The sequence below is a fragment of the Taudactylus pleione genome, unplaced genomic scaffold (genome assembly GCF_031769625.1).
Source record: "Taudactylus pleione unplaced genomic scaffold, aTauple2 ptg000512l, whole genome shotgun sequence".
In the NCBI taxonomy this organism is placed as follows: domain Eukaryota; kingdom Metazoa; phylum Chordata; class Amphibia; order Anura; family Myobatrachidae; genus Taudactylus; species Taudactylus pleione.
In genome coordinates this window covers 2,155,539-2,171,229 of record NW_028284914.1, presented here as the reverse complement: position 1 = coordinate 2,171,229, position 15,691 = coordinate 2,155,539, and positions in this window count along the sequence as shown.

Below are 15,691 nucleotides of genomic sequence, written 5' to 3'. Positions count from 1 at the left end.
TGTTCATTGTGTAATAAGATCGGCCATGTATCAAGAGAATGTGGGGTGGTCAAATGTAATTTATGCGGGGAAGAAGGCCACCCGTATAGCAGGTGTCCTCGGGCCAGCCATAATAGTGGGCAGGAGGTTAGGCCAGAACCAAGAAGGGAGGAGGAGGAGGTGAGACAAAAAGAACCATTAGGTGTAGATGAACGGGATGGGCATGTAAAGCAGGTGCAAGGGAAACGGGTAGAGGAGGCACCTTTTCAGGAGGTAAGGAGAGGAAATAAGAAAAAGAGGAAAGGTGAAGATGTGCAAGTTGTGCTAAGCAACAAATTTGATGTATTTCCCTCTGATGAGGAGGAAGTAATGAGGAGTGGGGGTGAATTGATTTTGGTAACAGGGAAGGATAAGAAGCAAGCAAGGACAGTGACAAAGAAAGTTAATAAAATTTGAGGGGGGAGGAAAGGAATAAAAGGAGGAGAAAGAGAGCAGATCAGGAGGAAGGTGATGGGGAGGGATTAGAGTGTGACCCTGCTGGAACTCAGCTAGAAGAGGAAAATACGTGCAGTTTAGGCAGTGTGGTGTCGTTTCTGAATGTGCTCGTATAATGGCCTTTGATTTTTTTCAACACGGTTGAGGTTGATTTTTTGTTTTTTGCAGAAGACTAGGATTAGTAAATTGGATCTCCTGCACAAAGTGAAGCGTGAGTGGAGGAGGGGTTTTCTTGCGGCCGAGCCGTACGGTGGGGTGGCAGTGCTTTTTACTGACATGGTAACTGTGTACAAGGTTATAGAGTTGCAAGCAGGTAGATGTATGATTTTGGATATCAACATGAAGGGACAGGACCTTAGGTTAATTAATATTTATGGTCCTCAGTCACAGTGGGATAGGAAATGTCTCTTCATGGAGATAAAACCTTTTCTTTTTACGGCCCAGCGTTATCTTTGGTGGTGATTTTAATACCATAATTAGGCCAAAAGATAGGGTAGGTTCAAAGAAAACTCTGGGCTATGACTCCAATTTTTTAGTTAGCATGATTAGACAGGCGGGTCACGTAGATGTGCATATTCGGCATTTCCCAGACCTCACAGGTTTCACCTTTTTTAGTGGTAGTCATAGATCTAGAATAGATAGGTTTTTTGTTAAGGAATCTTCAAAGACCTCATCTTTAGGGGTGAGGTTAGTGGAGTTTTCTGATCACGCTTTTCTCTCAGTAACTTTGAATGCCTCAGAAACCCCTCAGAAAGGGCGGGGCCTGTGGCGATTGAACTCGGAGCTTCTGGAAGAAGAGAGTGTTAGACAATCCTTTAGGGTCTTCTTTCAATCTCAGGAGACACTTTTGGAGGCGGGTTGGAGTAGATCTGAGTGGTGGGAGGTGATTAAAAAGAGAATCCGGAAGTTTTTCCGTGGGTCTATTGCTAAAAAAAACTTGTTAAGACGTAACATCTACCATAGCCTAAGAAAGAAATTGGATCTCTTGATCTCTGAGGAGGGAGATAGTGGGGTAATCTCCCGGGTGAAGGCTCGGATGAAGGAGTTACAGCACAACCGACTGGCATCCTTGGTTCTGGAGAGGGATTATGGAACATACCACTCGCCAGATCCCTACCAGAGCTGTAGGAGGTTAGTTGATGCCAAAGAGATCAGGGAACTGAAGGATGGTCAGGGTGTTCTTCATATTGATAAGAAGGGCATTCTGGAAGTGATTGAGTCCTATTATTCACATCTTTTATCTGAGCATTCACTCATCAGGGAGAGGATGGAGGAATTTCTGAGGAGGACACCAGGTTTGGGTTCTCAGGTTGTTTCTTCTGAATCTTTAGAGAGTGATATAATGGCAGAGGAAGTTAAGATAGCGATAGAGGGGTTAAACTCCAAAAAATCTCTAGGACCGGATGGTTTAACATCTGAATTCTATAAGACCTTTTCAGATCTCTTAATTCCTCGCCTTGTGGAAGTATTTAATGAGAGCCTGATGAGGGAGTCCTCCCTCCTTCCATGAGGTTATCTGCCCTTATACTACTGTCTAAAAGAAAGGATCCGTCCCGTATTGAGAACTGGCGCCCAATAGCCCTTCTTAATACAGACAGGAAGATTTTGGCAAAGGTACTGTTCAATACGCTATCAGAATTTTCCGAGCTGTTGCTTTCCCCCTCTCAGCACTGTACGGTGAAGGGCCATAGCACCTTTAGTGCTGTCCTAGGTGTCCGGGAGGTCATTGAGCGGTGCAGGGCTGAGAAGTGTGGAAAGTATTTACTGGCATTGGATCAATCTAAGGCTTTTGATCAGGGAAAACCATGAGTACCTTTGGGCCCTACTGAAAAGGTATGGTCTTCCAGAGCGGGTGGTGAATTGGCTGCAGGCTATTTATCATCAGGCCGAGAGCTTCCCACTTGTAAATGGTTGGGTGGGTCCCACTTTTGGGGTAGGCTCTGGTGTTCGTCAGGGATGCCCCCTGAGCCCCCTCCTATATGTTTTTGCGATTGACCCCTTCGTCAGAAGGGTAGAGAGCGGAACTGTGGGTGGGGTGCAGCTGAGCCCAGAGTTTCCACTAAAGGTGGTGGCCTACGCCGATGATGTCACAGTGGTTCTCTCCTCACGGATAGAGGCCCGTGATGTGGAACATCTTATCTGTGAATACTCTGAAGCCTCGTGCTCCAGGGTAAACCGTGAAAAGTGTGAAGTTTTCTGGATGGGGGAGGAGGGTGATGAATTTTGCCTTCCGGACAGCTTCCCTCGGGCCAGTCAGCAGATTAAAATTCTAGGCATAACATTTGACCATGGTGACTATGCCTCCCTAAACTGGGATAAGAAGCTGGAAGATGCTACCAAGAAGGTAGAGAGCTGGAAGAGATGGAAGTTATCTCTGAGGGAAAGGGTTGACTTGTGTAAGACTTACTTGATTCCGATTTTTTTTATATGTCAGTTATGTGTGTTTTTTGCCTCAATCTATGTGGTCCAGATTGAATTCCTTGTTTTTCCTTCTTTTGTGGGGAAATGGGGTCAATATTGTCAGGAGAAACATCACCTACAGACCGAGGAAAGACGGGGGTTTAAATATGGTAAACCCCGTTGTCTTTTTTGTAACAGCCTTTTTAAAATTTAATCTTGGGAGTTTGATTTTAGATGCTCCCCCTCGGTGGGTAGAGGGATTTAGATTCTGCATGTTCCCCTTCCTCAGGTTGTGGCTAGAGGGGGGCCAGGTGAAAAGTTTTCGGATTCGTTGTGGTTACCTCCCGATCTATGTCATCCAGAGTTGAAGGTGATGAGGCGTTTTGGCATGGTGGTGAGTGAAGTCAAAAACTTTTCTAGAAGGGAGTTGGAGAGAAGAATTTTGCAGACTCACTCCCATGACCAGCTGTCCCTGAGGGACTGTCCGAGTGATGTCGCTTCGGCCGGGTTAGCTCTGTTAAATTCACAGAGGATACCGCAGAAGTTTAGAGACATTGCTTGGCTCTCCTTTCACAGAAGACTTTATGTTGGGGAGAATCTCAGGTGGAAGAGTGTCAATGCTCGTGGTTGCCCACTGGAGGAGTGTCCAGGGGTGGTGGAGACGATGGACCACTTTCTGCTTGAGTGTCCCTTTAATGTAAAGGTTTGAGGAGGTGTCAAAAGCCATTGGTATTCCGTGCCTTTCGGGGCTTAGTTACCCTGAGTGGGTTTATGGGGTAGTCGGAAGATACGGTGGATTTAATTTAGTCACGATTTATTTAGTTAGTTTAGCAGTTAGATTTCACACGTGGAGCGCACGGTGTCAGGTGTCCATAAGAAAAAAGGTCCTCCCCTATAGGAATGTGGTGGGTTTGATTCTTCAAGAGGTGAGAAGGATGATGGATCTGGATAGGGTGGGGTTGGATGCTGTCAGCTGGTCTCGTCGGAGGGGGCCAGTTGAAACCTCCTTGAGAGGGTGGCAAACAGTCTCTCTCAGTTCCCGCTATGGGTTTTCTTTTCTCTTTTTTCACTCCCTTGTAGATGGTGTTTTGAAGTATTGTTTTATTTATGGAAAGGTTTGCATACATCTGCCTGTAGGTGTTGGTGATGGGTAATATAGTTTAGGGTTTGATGTATGATTTAGATAGTTTTCTTATCTTGAGGTGGTTTCTAAATCCTTGCTTAGTTTTCCCTTGCAGGTGGTGGATTGTATATAGGTAGTAGGGTAGATAAGTGTTTGTATTAGGTTAGGAAAACTATAATATGAAGTAATATTATGTATTTTTTTTTGCCTTTTTTATTAAGTTTTTGATTTTATGTATTTATTTACATTTTATGTATTTATTATTACACTTGTTGCAAGTTTTAATAAAACGAAGCATGACCTATACTACTCACACTGGTACACCCTCACACCTACCCTACTCCTACCTATACTACTCACACTGGTACACCCTCACACCTACCCTACTCCTACCTATACTACTCACACTGGTACACCCTCACACCTACCCTACTCCTATCTATACTACTCACACTGGTACACCCTCACACCTACCCTACTCCCACCTATATTACTCACACTGGTACACCCTCACACCTACCCTACTCCTACCTATACTACTCACACTGGTACACCCTCACACCTACCCTACTCCTATCTATACTACTCACACTGGTACATCCTCACACCTCCCCTACTCCCACCTATACTACTCACAGTGGTACACCCTCACACCTACCCTTCTACCACCTATACTACACACACAGGTACACCCTCACATCTACCCTTCTACCACCTATACTACACACACTGGTACACCCTCACACCTACCCTTCTACCACCTATTCTACACACACAGGTACACCCTCACATCTACCCTACTCCCACCTATACTACTCACAGTGGTACACCCTCACACCTACCCTTCTACCACCTATACTACACACACTGGTACACCCTCACATCTACCCTTCTACCACCTATACTACACACACAGGTACACCCTCACATCTACCCTTCTACCACCTATACTACACACACTGGTACACCCTCAAATCTACCCTTCTACCACCTATACTACACACACAGGTACTCCCTCACACCTACGCTTCTACCACCTATACTACACACACTGGTACACCCTCACACCTACCCTACTCCCACCTATACTATGCACACTGGTACACCCTCACACCTCCCCTACTCCCACCTATACTACTCACACTGGTACACACTCACACCTACCCTACTCCCACCTATACTACTCACACTGGTACACCCTCACACCTACCCTACTCCCACCTATCCTACTCACACTGGTACACCATCACACCTACCCTACTCCCACCTATAATACTCACACTGGTACACCCTCACACCTACCCTACTCCCACCTATCCTGGGGGCGGAGACTCTGCAGTGTGTGCTGTCTGAGCTGTGAGGAGGTTGTGTGGAGGAGAGCTCTAGCTGCTGCAGGTGTGTCCCGTGTCTGCAGGGAGACTCCCTGCTGGCTTCCCCAGGGGGATGAATCCTCCTGGGGGAGAGTGCTCCCGACGTTCAGCCCGTGGCTCGGGCTCTAAAGCAACAGCCAAAGCAAAGACTCCTGGTGTCCGGATAACTAGTGCGGCAGGCCAGTCCGGATCATCAGGAAGCAGCATGAGTGACAGTGGAGGCTATATCATCAGCCCGGCTTCTGTGCAGTTGGAACCACAGCTTGTTCCCCCTATGTCTGAGGGTGCTCCCCTATGTGATGGAACACAGGGTGGAGTGACAGCAGCTACTGTCTGCCCAGGGGTCAGTGAAGTATGTGGGGGGATGAGGCCTATTGATGCCTTGAAAATTTTCCTGGATCCCCTGGCAAAACTGGGGATGAAGAGGAGGAGGAGGAGGAGGAGGAGGAGGAGGAGGAATCATTTGATAGCTTCTCTACTGAGGAATAACAAAGAGAGGCAAAGCGTATACAGGCCAGAATTAATGATAAGAAAAAAAAGAGAAATACCTGCTACAAGTGGGAGAATCCAGTGTTAAAAGAAGTGATTGGAACCCTTTCTGTGACTCTGGGAAAGGTTAAAAGTAAACTGGAAGAAAAGCCCTTGGAAAGAAAGGAAAAGCAGATTCAAGCAGCAGTGAATGGGTTACCAGTTCATGCAAAGACCCCATTAAAGCAGACGCCCATGGAGACAGGTGTTATCAGTGTACCTGGTGATTGCAGTAACACCCTACAGCCTGTTTGTGCAACTGAAAGAAACCCACCAGCTGATGTCCAGGTAACTGGGGAGATGTTGGACAAAGCAAATGAACAGACTGCAGAGATGCCGGTCACATCAGAAGCTGAAGGTAATGAGGTACTTGTTACTGCACTGACTCAGGATGACAGTGATCCCTGCATAATATAGTCTGCTGTGGATGAACTGACAGAGGAGGATAAAACAATAAAATTCCAGCTACAAATGCAATTAATAAAAGCAGAATTAACAATATCTGAGAATGAAGAACGGATAAAGCTTAAACAGGCAAATGTGAACAGTAAATCAGTTAGTGGGGACACTGGTATGATGAAAATTGCACAAAATGTTTCTAATACTGACAATGTGACAATGCAGCTTGCACAAGGTGTGCCTGTGTTAGATAGGAGTACCTTATCTGATGGGGCAAAGGAAGTGATTCAGTATGTGTATGGGCATCAGGGGAAGACTGCCAGGACTTGAGTCCCGGGCCCGGACCCTGGCAGAACGGGGTGGGGGCCTGTCTGCTCCTACCACTCGGGCAAAGCCAGCAGCAGCCCCGCACTACCCCTTGAACAAAAGGAGGCCCAGCCGCTGCTACTGGCCGCAGACCTGGTCCTCGTTATGTAAATGGGGAGGGGGGGGGAGGGGCCTGCCTATTGTCTAAGTTTCGGGCCCCACAATTACTGATGGCAGCCCTGATGGGCAGATAGATGCCCCGGCCAGGTTAAGATCTGCAGCTGAATTAATCAGCAATGAACAGAAGAGTCGAGAAGGCACAAATAATATGACTGTTTAATTCTGTACATAAAAATGCAAATGATAATGTGCAAACTGTTCCCGGCAAACTGTCTTATGCTAATATGGTGGCAGGTCCAAGTGTGAATAGGAATGTTCCCCTGATAACAGCTGGGCCTGGTCAGGTCAGTAAAAGGAGAAATCTCTAACAGTTTAAATGGGCAGGGACAGGGAAAGTTCCAACCAAAGAGGTTTTTTTAGAAATTATATTTAGTTTTGGTTTCCGTGCCTCAGACCTGTATGCCTGCACCCATCATATAAAGACTCCTGACTTTGATGTCAGCTTCTTGTCCTACCAGGGCCTACAGGTTTTCTGGGCTAAGTGGCAGGCATGCTGGTCCTCAGCACCATATAGTAACTATAAAACAAACCTTGTTACTAAACAGGATAAAGTTAAACTAACACTCTTGGAGGGGTATTCAATATGGGAGCGAAAAGTCAGTGCAGGACTTTTCGCTCCACATCGGAGATTTTCCTGGGATAAAGTATCGGGCGCACGCCCGCTTTATCCCAGTATTCAATATAAAAGCTACGAAAACTGGAAACTAGGAAGTGAGATCTGTGTCAAAAAAACTAATTTTTCCTTGAAAAAATTGTAGGACCCCCCTAAAGTTGTAAAAATATGGTGGATCACTATGGGTACCCCTGTTTTAGCCTGCAAATGAAAGTCGGGGATTTAAATAGCTGCAGCGGGTGTTTTTCCCGACATTGAAGAACTGTTGCAGAAGGGCACTTAGGTTATTTTTTTCGTTTTTTTTAAGTGGTCCCATCAAATTTGGGGTACATAAAAATGGGTACTAGCATATTTTTATGTCCCTAAAGTAAGTTTTAAAAAATTCTGCAACTATGCACCTGCCGCTAATGGCCTATTCTAGAAAACACCTGCCGCATACTTGCAGAATAGCCCTGAATAGGTTCTATTTCTATTTTGCAGAATAGGTTCTATTTCCCTATTTTTAAACACTTTTTTCCCAATTGTTTTTTTTTTTCACCCCAATTTTTTTATTAATTTTTTGGGGTGTCCCTATTTTTTTTGAAACTTTTTTTGACATAGTTATTTTTAAAATGTCATTCCCAGGGGTGCAGGCTATTTTTTTTAAGCCTGCACCCCTAAACCCCAATTCTGCACTTTTTTTCGCCACCTATTCAGTGGTGAAAAGTTATCCCCGTTTTTTTTTCAAAGACTTTTCGAACCTGCGAAAAGTCTTTGAAGTTGAATACTGTGTAAAACCAAAACCTCCGAAAATGACCTAATTTTTTGCGAAATTATCGCAAAAAATTACTTTTCGCTCCATATTGACAAAATGATAGTAGAGGAAACACCACACATAGAGGAGGAGGAAGAGATTGATATAGACTCCTCATGTTCAATAATCAACTCAAGTGGGGCACCTGCAGGTGATCTGTCGGGGGTTCCAGGATTGCCTCCCAGGTCCGAGCGCAAACCACCTGATACTGTATCCTCACACAGTAAGGGTGACTTGTCCCAAAAGACAGGCAAAGGTGATGGCATACAGGGTGCCATTGGAGAGAGGGAAACCTCCCTCAAAGAGAAGGAGTCCAGAAGATCTAGGTCTTCAAATAGGGGGTCAGGGAAGGATGTAAAGGAAAAGTGAGCAAGGTCTTGCTTCTATAACCCAAAGAAACATGGATCCCCAACCCATACGATGCGCCACCATTAATATGGCGTCCGTAATTTCCGAAGATGCTTGTTTTATGGCCTTTCATATTTTTCAGTACAATTGAGATTGATATTTTGTTTTTGCAAGAGACTAGAATAAGTAGGTTGGACATCCTCCACAGGGCGAGGAGTGAGTGGAGGCATGTGGCTTCCTATTGGTCTATTGCGGCTGAGCTGTACGGTGGGGTGGCAGTACTTTTTACTGGTATGGTAACTGTGCACAGGGTTATAGAATTACAGGCAGGTAGGTGTATTATTTTTAGATGTCCACCTGAGGGGACATGACCTGAGACTCATTAACATCTATGGGCCGCAGTCATCATGGGACAGGAAATGTCTCTTCAGACGAACACCAGAGTGTTGCCATTACTATCAGTTTGCAACATAGTGTCACATTACTGGGAACATTATTTATACCATTGCAAACAGAGTAACTATTGTGCACAACCTTTTACCATTGGATCTGGAAAGGGGCTTTGGCACCCTGTAATACAGGGGATTGGAGATCACTTCCCACCGGTTGTTTTATTTATATGTATCATTGTTATTGTGTACAATACATGTCTTTTAGGATTATACCTTTTTAGGGATAATCTATCTATTATATGTGCATATTAATATTTAACATTAAATATTTAATGAAAGACACAAATCATTTTTTCATTTTCTATCTGCTGTGGGATACTAGCGCCGTCTATCAATTGTTTGTTTACAGTTTAGATTGTTGGGGGTGTGGCAGACCCCTGATAGGTGTGCAGCTTTTTGGAAACAGCAGATATAGCACACAGTGCACTTACACTGGCGCCTTAGCTATTATATCTATTTGTACTATTTAATAGGTTGTCAGAATTCTCTGAGCAACTCCTTTCCCCGTCTCAGCACTGCATGGCAAAGGGCCGAAGCACCTTTAGTGCTGTCCTTGGCATCCGGGAGGCCATAGAGCGGTGCCGTGCTCGGAAGTGGGGAAAGTACTTGTTGGCATTGGATCAGGCTAAGGCTATTGTCCGAGTGAACCTTGACGGGCCTTGCTTGAAAGGTATGGTTTTCCTGTGAGGGTGGTGAATTGGCTAAGAACAATTTATAGTCGGACCGAGAGCTTCCCGCTTGTTAATGGTTGGATGGGTCCTACTTTTGGGGTGAGCTCTGGTGTTCGTCAGTGATGTCCCTTGAGCCCTCTCTAGTCATGATCGATCCCTTCATCAGAAGGGTAGATAATGGTGCAGTGGGGGGGGGGGTTGCAGCTGGGCCAAGAGTTCCATCTAAAGGTAGTGGCTTGCGCAGATGATATCACGATAGTCCTGGCATCGGTAGCAGAGGCACGTGACATGGAAGAGCTCATCTGTGAATATTCTGAAGCTTCGTGCTCTGGAGTAAACCGTGAAAAGTGTGAAGCTTTCTGGATGGGGGAGGAGGGCGAAGAATTTTGCCTTCCGTATAGCCTCCCCCGGGCCAGTTCACATATACAGATTCTAAGCATCCGTTTTGAAAATGGAAAATGCTACCCAAAAAGTAGAGTGCTGGAAATTCTTTATCAGGGAAAGGGTTGATTTGTGCAAATCTTACCTGATCCCAATCTTTTTATATGTCAGCTACGTGTGTTTTTTGCCTCAATCTTTATGGACCAAGCTGAATTCACTGTTTTTCCTGTTATTTTGGGGAAACAGGATGAATTTAATAAAGAGAGGTATTACTTACAAATCGAGGAAGGATGGGGGCTTGACTATGGTCAACCTTGTCTTTTTGTAACCACTTTTCTATAACTTAACCTTGGGAGTTTTTTGTTAGAGGCTCCCCCTCGATGGGTAAGTGGATTTGGGGTCTGGGTGTCTCCCTTCCTTAGGCTCTGGTTAGATGGCGGTCAAGTGAAGAGTCCTCAAATTAGGTGTGGGTATCTTCCGATCTACATTATCCAGTGCTTGAAAGTGACAAAGCGTTGGGGACTGGAGGTGTGGGAAGTCAAAAATCTTTCCAGGAAGGAGTTGGGGGAGAGGTTTTTGCGAACTCACTTTCATGTTCCGCTGTCACTAAGGGATTGCCCGAGCAGTGTCGCTTCGGCAGGGGTGGCTCTGATTAATTCAGAGAGAATACCACTGAAGTTCAGAGATATTGCTTGGCTTTCTTTCCATAGGAAGCTTTACATAAAGGGGAACATGTTGTGGAAAAATGCCAGTGATTGTGGTTGTCCACCGGAGGAATGTCTAGGGGAGGTGGAGATGATGGACCATTTTTTGATCAAGTGTCCCTTTAACACAAAAATTTATAAGAGAGTTTCAAGAGCTTTACGTATCCCATGTCTTTCGGGGCTTAGTTACCCTGAGTGGGCTTATGGAGCATTCAAAGCATGTGGTAGATTTAATTTGACCACTGTTTGTTTAGTCAGTATAGCGGTTAGATATCGCACGTGGAGTGCACGGTGTCAGGTTTCCCTAAGGCATAAAGTCCTTCCCTGTGACGCGGTGGTGGATTTGATTCTGCAAGAAGTGGAAAGGATGATGGTTCTGGATAAGGGGAGGATGGATGCTGTCAGGTGGTCTCCAATGGTGGGGTCACCTGAAACCCCCTTGAGTGGGTGGCAGAAGTCCTCTCTAAATCTAGCTGGAGGTCTTTCCTTTTCTTTCCACGCCCCTTAGATTTTAGTAATATATTTTTTTTTTTATGGAATAGGCTTGCATATACCTAAGAAGCTTTGGTCAGTTTTCCTTTACACAATATGTAAATATGGTGTAAAATAGATTAGGGTAGTAGTAATTTGTGTATATATTTATTTGATTGCGTATTTATCTACTATGATTAGATTTAATTTACTTTTTTTGTGTATTATACAGAATTTGTTATGTATTATATATTATTATGTAATGTTTATTTATTCATCACACTGCATATAATGTATATATGTTGCAAGTTTTAATAAATGGAAATATTCCCACCTATACTACTCACTGTGGTACACCCTCACACCTACCCTACTCCTACCTATACTATCTGTGTCTTATCTAATAATGATAGTTAATTTAGATTTAAGCTTGGACCATTCTGTCTGTCCATTAAGGCTCAGGGGCCTATTCATCAACACTAAAATAAAGTTTTTAAGGACATTTTCCTTAAATAACGTTATTTTGGTATTCATGAACAGACTTGGCACAGGAGATATCACAGATATCTCCTTGCTAAGTTCCCCTGCGTTCATTTCCACACTCCCCATACATTAGTACATTAGTATGGGGATGTGGAAATTGTGGTATTCATCAAATTCCGAAAATTATGAATTTTCGGAATTTGATGCAGTTACTATTCGCCACTGTGAGGTGGCGAATAGCAGAATCGACTTACCTGTATCCACGTGTGCAGGCCCCCGACGAGTCCCTCCGGCGCTCTGCTCCGTCCTCAGGCTCTGGAGGCTGGTCTGTCATGTGTGCTCCCCAGCAGAGCACAAGAAAGTTTCATAAAAAAAAAAAAAAAAAAAAAAAAAAGTTTTTTTTTTTTTTCTAATCTGTCATGTGGTCTGCTGGGAAACCACATGACAGACCAGCAGGACGGAGCCGGAGGCTGCTGCGCGGACAGGTAAGTCGGGGAGGGGGGAGGTGAGCGGCGGGGGGGGGTACACAAACTTACCGCATCTGTAGGCAGTGCTGCGCATGCGCTGGTTTTACAGATGTAACAGCGCATGCGCAGCACTGTTTCCAGACGCGATAAGGTAGTGTAGGCGGGAAAAGTATCTATTTCCCGAAAAGCTGTCATCGCAAAAATGACAGCTTTTCGGAATAGATACTTATGGAGAGGTGGAATGATGAATTCCACCTATAATTAGGTAGAACTCCATGAGAGTTCTAAAGCTAATTATCTCCATAGAATTTTTAGGTTTAATGAATAGGCCCCACAGTCCTGTTTTATTGTTGTTTGTTCCCAATGGTAAAGCGCTGCAGTGCAGGCATGTGCTATAAATGAATGTTCATATAATACATTCCCGCTTACGTCTGTAGGATCCCATGTCCTATTTCTGCAGCACTACAGCCTGATTTCCCTTTGCAGAGTCATTATCTAATTACTGCTGAGTAAATGCAGAGAGTGTTCTACATTATTTGCTGAAACCGGAGGAGATTTGGAAATGCAGGTCCTGTACTCTGGCACAATACAGCCGGCTAGCTAATGTGTAACCAATGGTAACACGCCACGGAATATGCTGGCGCTAAATTAATGCTAATAAATAAGCGCTGTTTGGGCTTTTCCTTATTACACTCTCTTAGTAAATGACCCTATCTGTGCCACGTGCGCACGCCTTTGCAGTTGCTTACCCTTGAAGGATGCCATATATAAAACACACCATCATTTTATTTATTAACATTCATTTACATAGCGCAGCATTCGCCGTTGCGCTTTACATTTGGCAATTCAGTCCTAAAACAAGACTGGGCGCTAACAGACAGAGAGGTAAGAGGGCCCTGCTCACAAGCTTACAATCTACAGGTGCACGTATAAAACACACACGTGATTGTTAAATAAACTTCTATAGAAATGAACTTATTTATTCATAAAAATAAAAACCATACAAAAGTCGCATGTTCTGCATATCGGCCATAAAAGCGCAGTGACACAAGCAGCGCAAGTGCAAAGCTAGTAACGGATGGCAACCGCGCGGATCGCTATTCTGCTTATACGCACGCAACGCAGTTGCTAATATCAGCGGTGATATTTAAATGTTTGTGCGATCGCAGCCTGGCATAAGGACGCCCACTTCCCCTTACTCACCTCCGTATACTTGGCCAACATAGAGAAAAAATCGGTAACATCGGACCCATACGCACAGTCAATGAAGCCCAGGACTCACTCAGGCATTGCTTACTTCAGCGCACGTTATGAGTCCTCAGGCGGCGTCTGGTTTCGCATTGGCTAATTTATGCACGTCCATCCAACGGCGTTGAAACGCACTGGCACACCTATATTCGCCCGACCACCCCCCCCATCACCACCCACAAACGGCACTTCCTGTCAATCACTCTGCCATGGGTCTGCGTATCCTCTGCGATCGCAGTCCCGAGCGCAGTGGCTAGTTCTCACAAGCGCAATGCGATGCATGCGCAGTATGCAACCATCGACCGATTGCGTGCGCATAAACAACTGCGTTCCCTGCAAAATCAGGCCCAATGTTCCTTGTAAACTGAGTCATCTCAAAATGTAAGAAGTAGTTACTTTATCTAATGAGAAATCAGCCCTTGGTGACTGCATTGGAAATCTGCTATTTAGTGCAACCACCCCTTATAATAAGTTCCAGCCTGGTGTTTGCGAATTAAACTACTGTAATATAGAGCAGTGCACAGTCCTCAAGGCACACTAACAGTCCAGGTTTTAAGGATAGCCATATTTGAGCACAGGTGAATTAATTAGTACCTTAGTTATTTTGATTAAGCCATCTGAACTTATTATTATTATTATCCTTTATTTATATGGCGCCACAAGGGTTCCGCAGCACCTTACAATGTACATAAACAGATGAGCAAACACGAAAACATCGACTTACAGTACAAAACAATTCAGGACAAGGACATAGGTCAATATTCCGACCGATGGGATCCCGAAGGTAAGTACTGGGGTTAGGGGGAGGGTTGGGTTTAGGCTCCATAAACATTGCTGAAATAGCGATCAGAACATTGAAATAAGCAGCAAGGCATCAGCGACCAAGTGTTATGTGCTCTTGTGGGGAGTTAGGAGTAGATGATCGTATGACTAAGGGAACATGAGAGAAGAGGGCCCTGCTCGTGAGAGCTTACATTCTAAAGGGGAGGGGCTTAAGCATGGATATCCTTAAAACCTGGACTGTTCGTGTGCTTTGAGGACCGAGGTCGGGAAACATTGATATAGAATATAAAGCAGAGCTATAGAATTAGTGTCTCAATATAGTGACTTTTCTAGAGCCTCGCTCGACCTTTTTTTAAAATATTTGTTTAACTATATGTTGTTTTAACTTATTAGCACCATAAACAGGCATGCCATATTATTCCTGTAATTCGGGGCACCATTGATTTACACAGGCTCTGTGGCTAATTAAAAAGCCACAGCCAGACACAGAACCTGTGTAATTTATGTGTGTCCCGGATTAAAGGGATATTATAGCAATCCTAAATATAAACTGCAATGTAAAGCTGGGAACACACGTAAAGATTTTCTGTCCAACCATCCAACTAGTTTGGAATGAAAATCTGGTAACGTATGGGAGTAACTGATGATCAGCAATTTGCTCCTAAATGCCAGAAAACAGATGAAAATGGCGTCAGACAAGTTTGAACAAATAGTTTAGATCAAACATTTAACAAACAACAGTTTTTGTCCATTTTCCGGCATTTGGGAGCAAATTGCTGATTGTCATTTGCTTTCATTCCTTACCAGATTTTCATTCCAACCAATCAACTAGTTGGCTGGTTGGACAGAAAATCTTTACGTGTGTATGCACCTAAAGTCAGGACGCCGTCCTCTTGATATTTGCGCTGCAGCCCAGGGCTAGAGGGGTTAAAGGCAGGGTTGCCTACCTTTAACATTCTCTTCCCGGGAGAAGCCCGGGTAAGAGATGCAGCAGGGGGCCGACGGGGGGCGGGGCTTGATGATTTGCGTCATTAAGCCCCGCCCCCTCACGGTAAAATTGCCGCGATTGGGTACAATTTACATAGGGGGCGGGGCCAAATGCTGTGATTCATGCAGAATCACAGCTTAAGCCCCGCCCCCTTCACGGAGACCCGCGATTGCCGCGGGTATTCTCCTAATTCTGCCCACTTCACTAGGAAGTGGGCAGAATGCGGGAGAAATGCCTACCCTTCCGGGGGTGCGGGGGGTTACCCGAAAAATCGGGAGCCTCCCGCGAAAACCGGGATGGTAGGCATGTATGGTTAAAGGTCTACGTTAAACACTCACTCGTTACAACGATTGCCCGGCCGAGCAGTGATCTGTCTCTTTAGGAAACTGCTATCAAACCACACTTTTATATACATTACACAACGGTGCTGGTGCATTAATAATGAATTGCAGTAACGCATCTTCTGCAACGTTAAACAAATGTGACATGAAATAGAAGAAACATCCTTG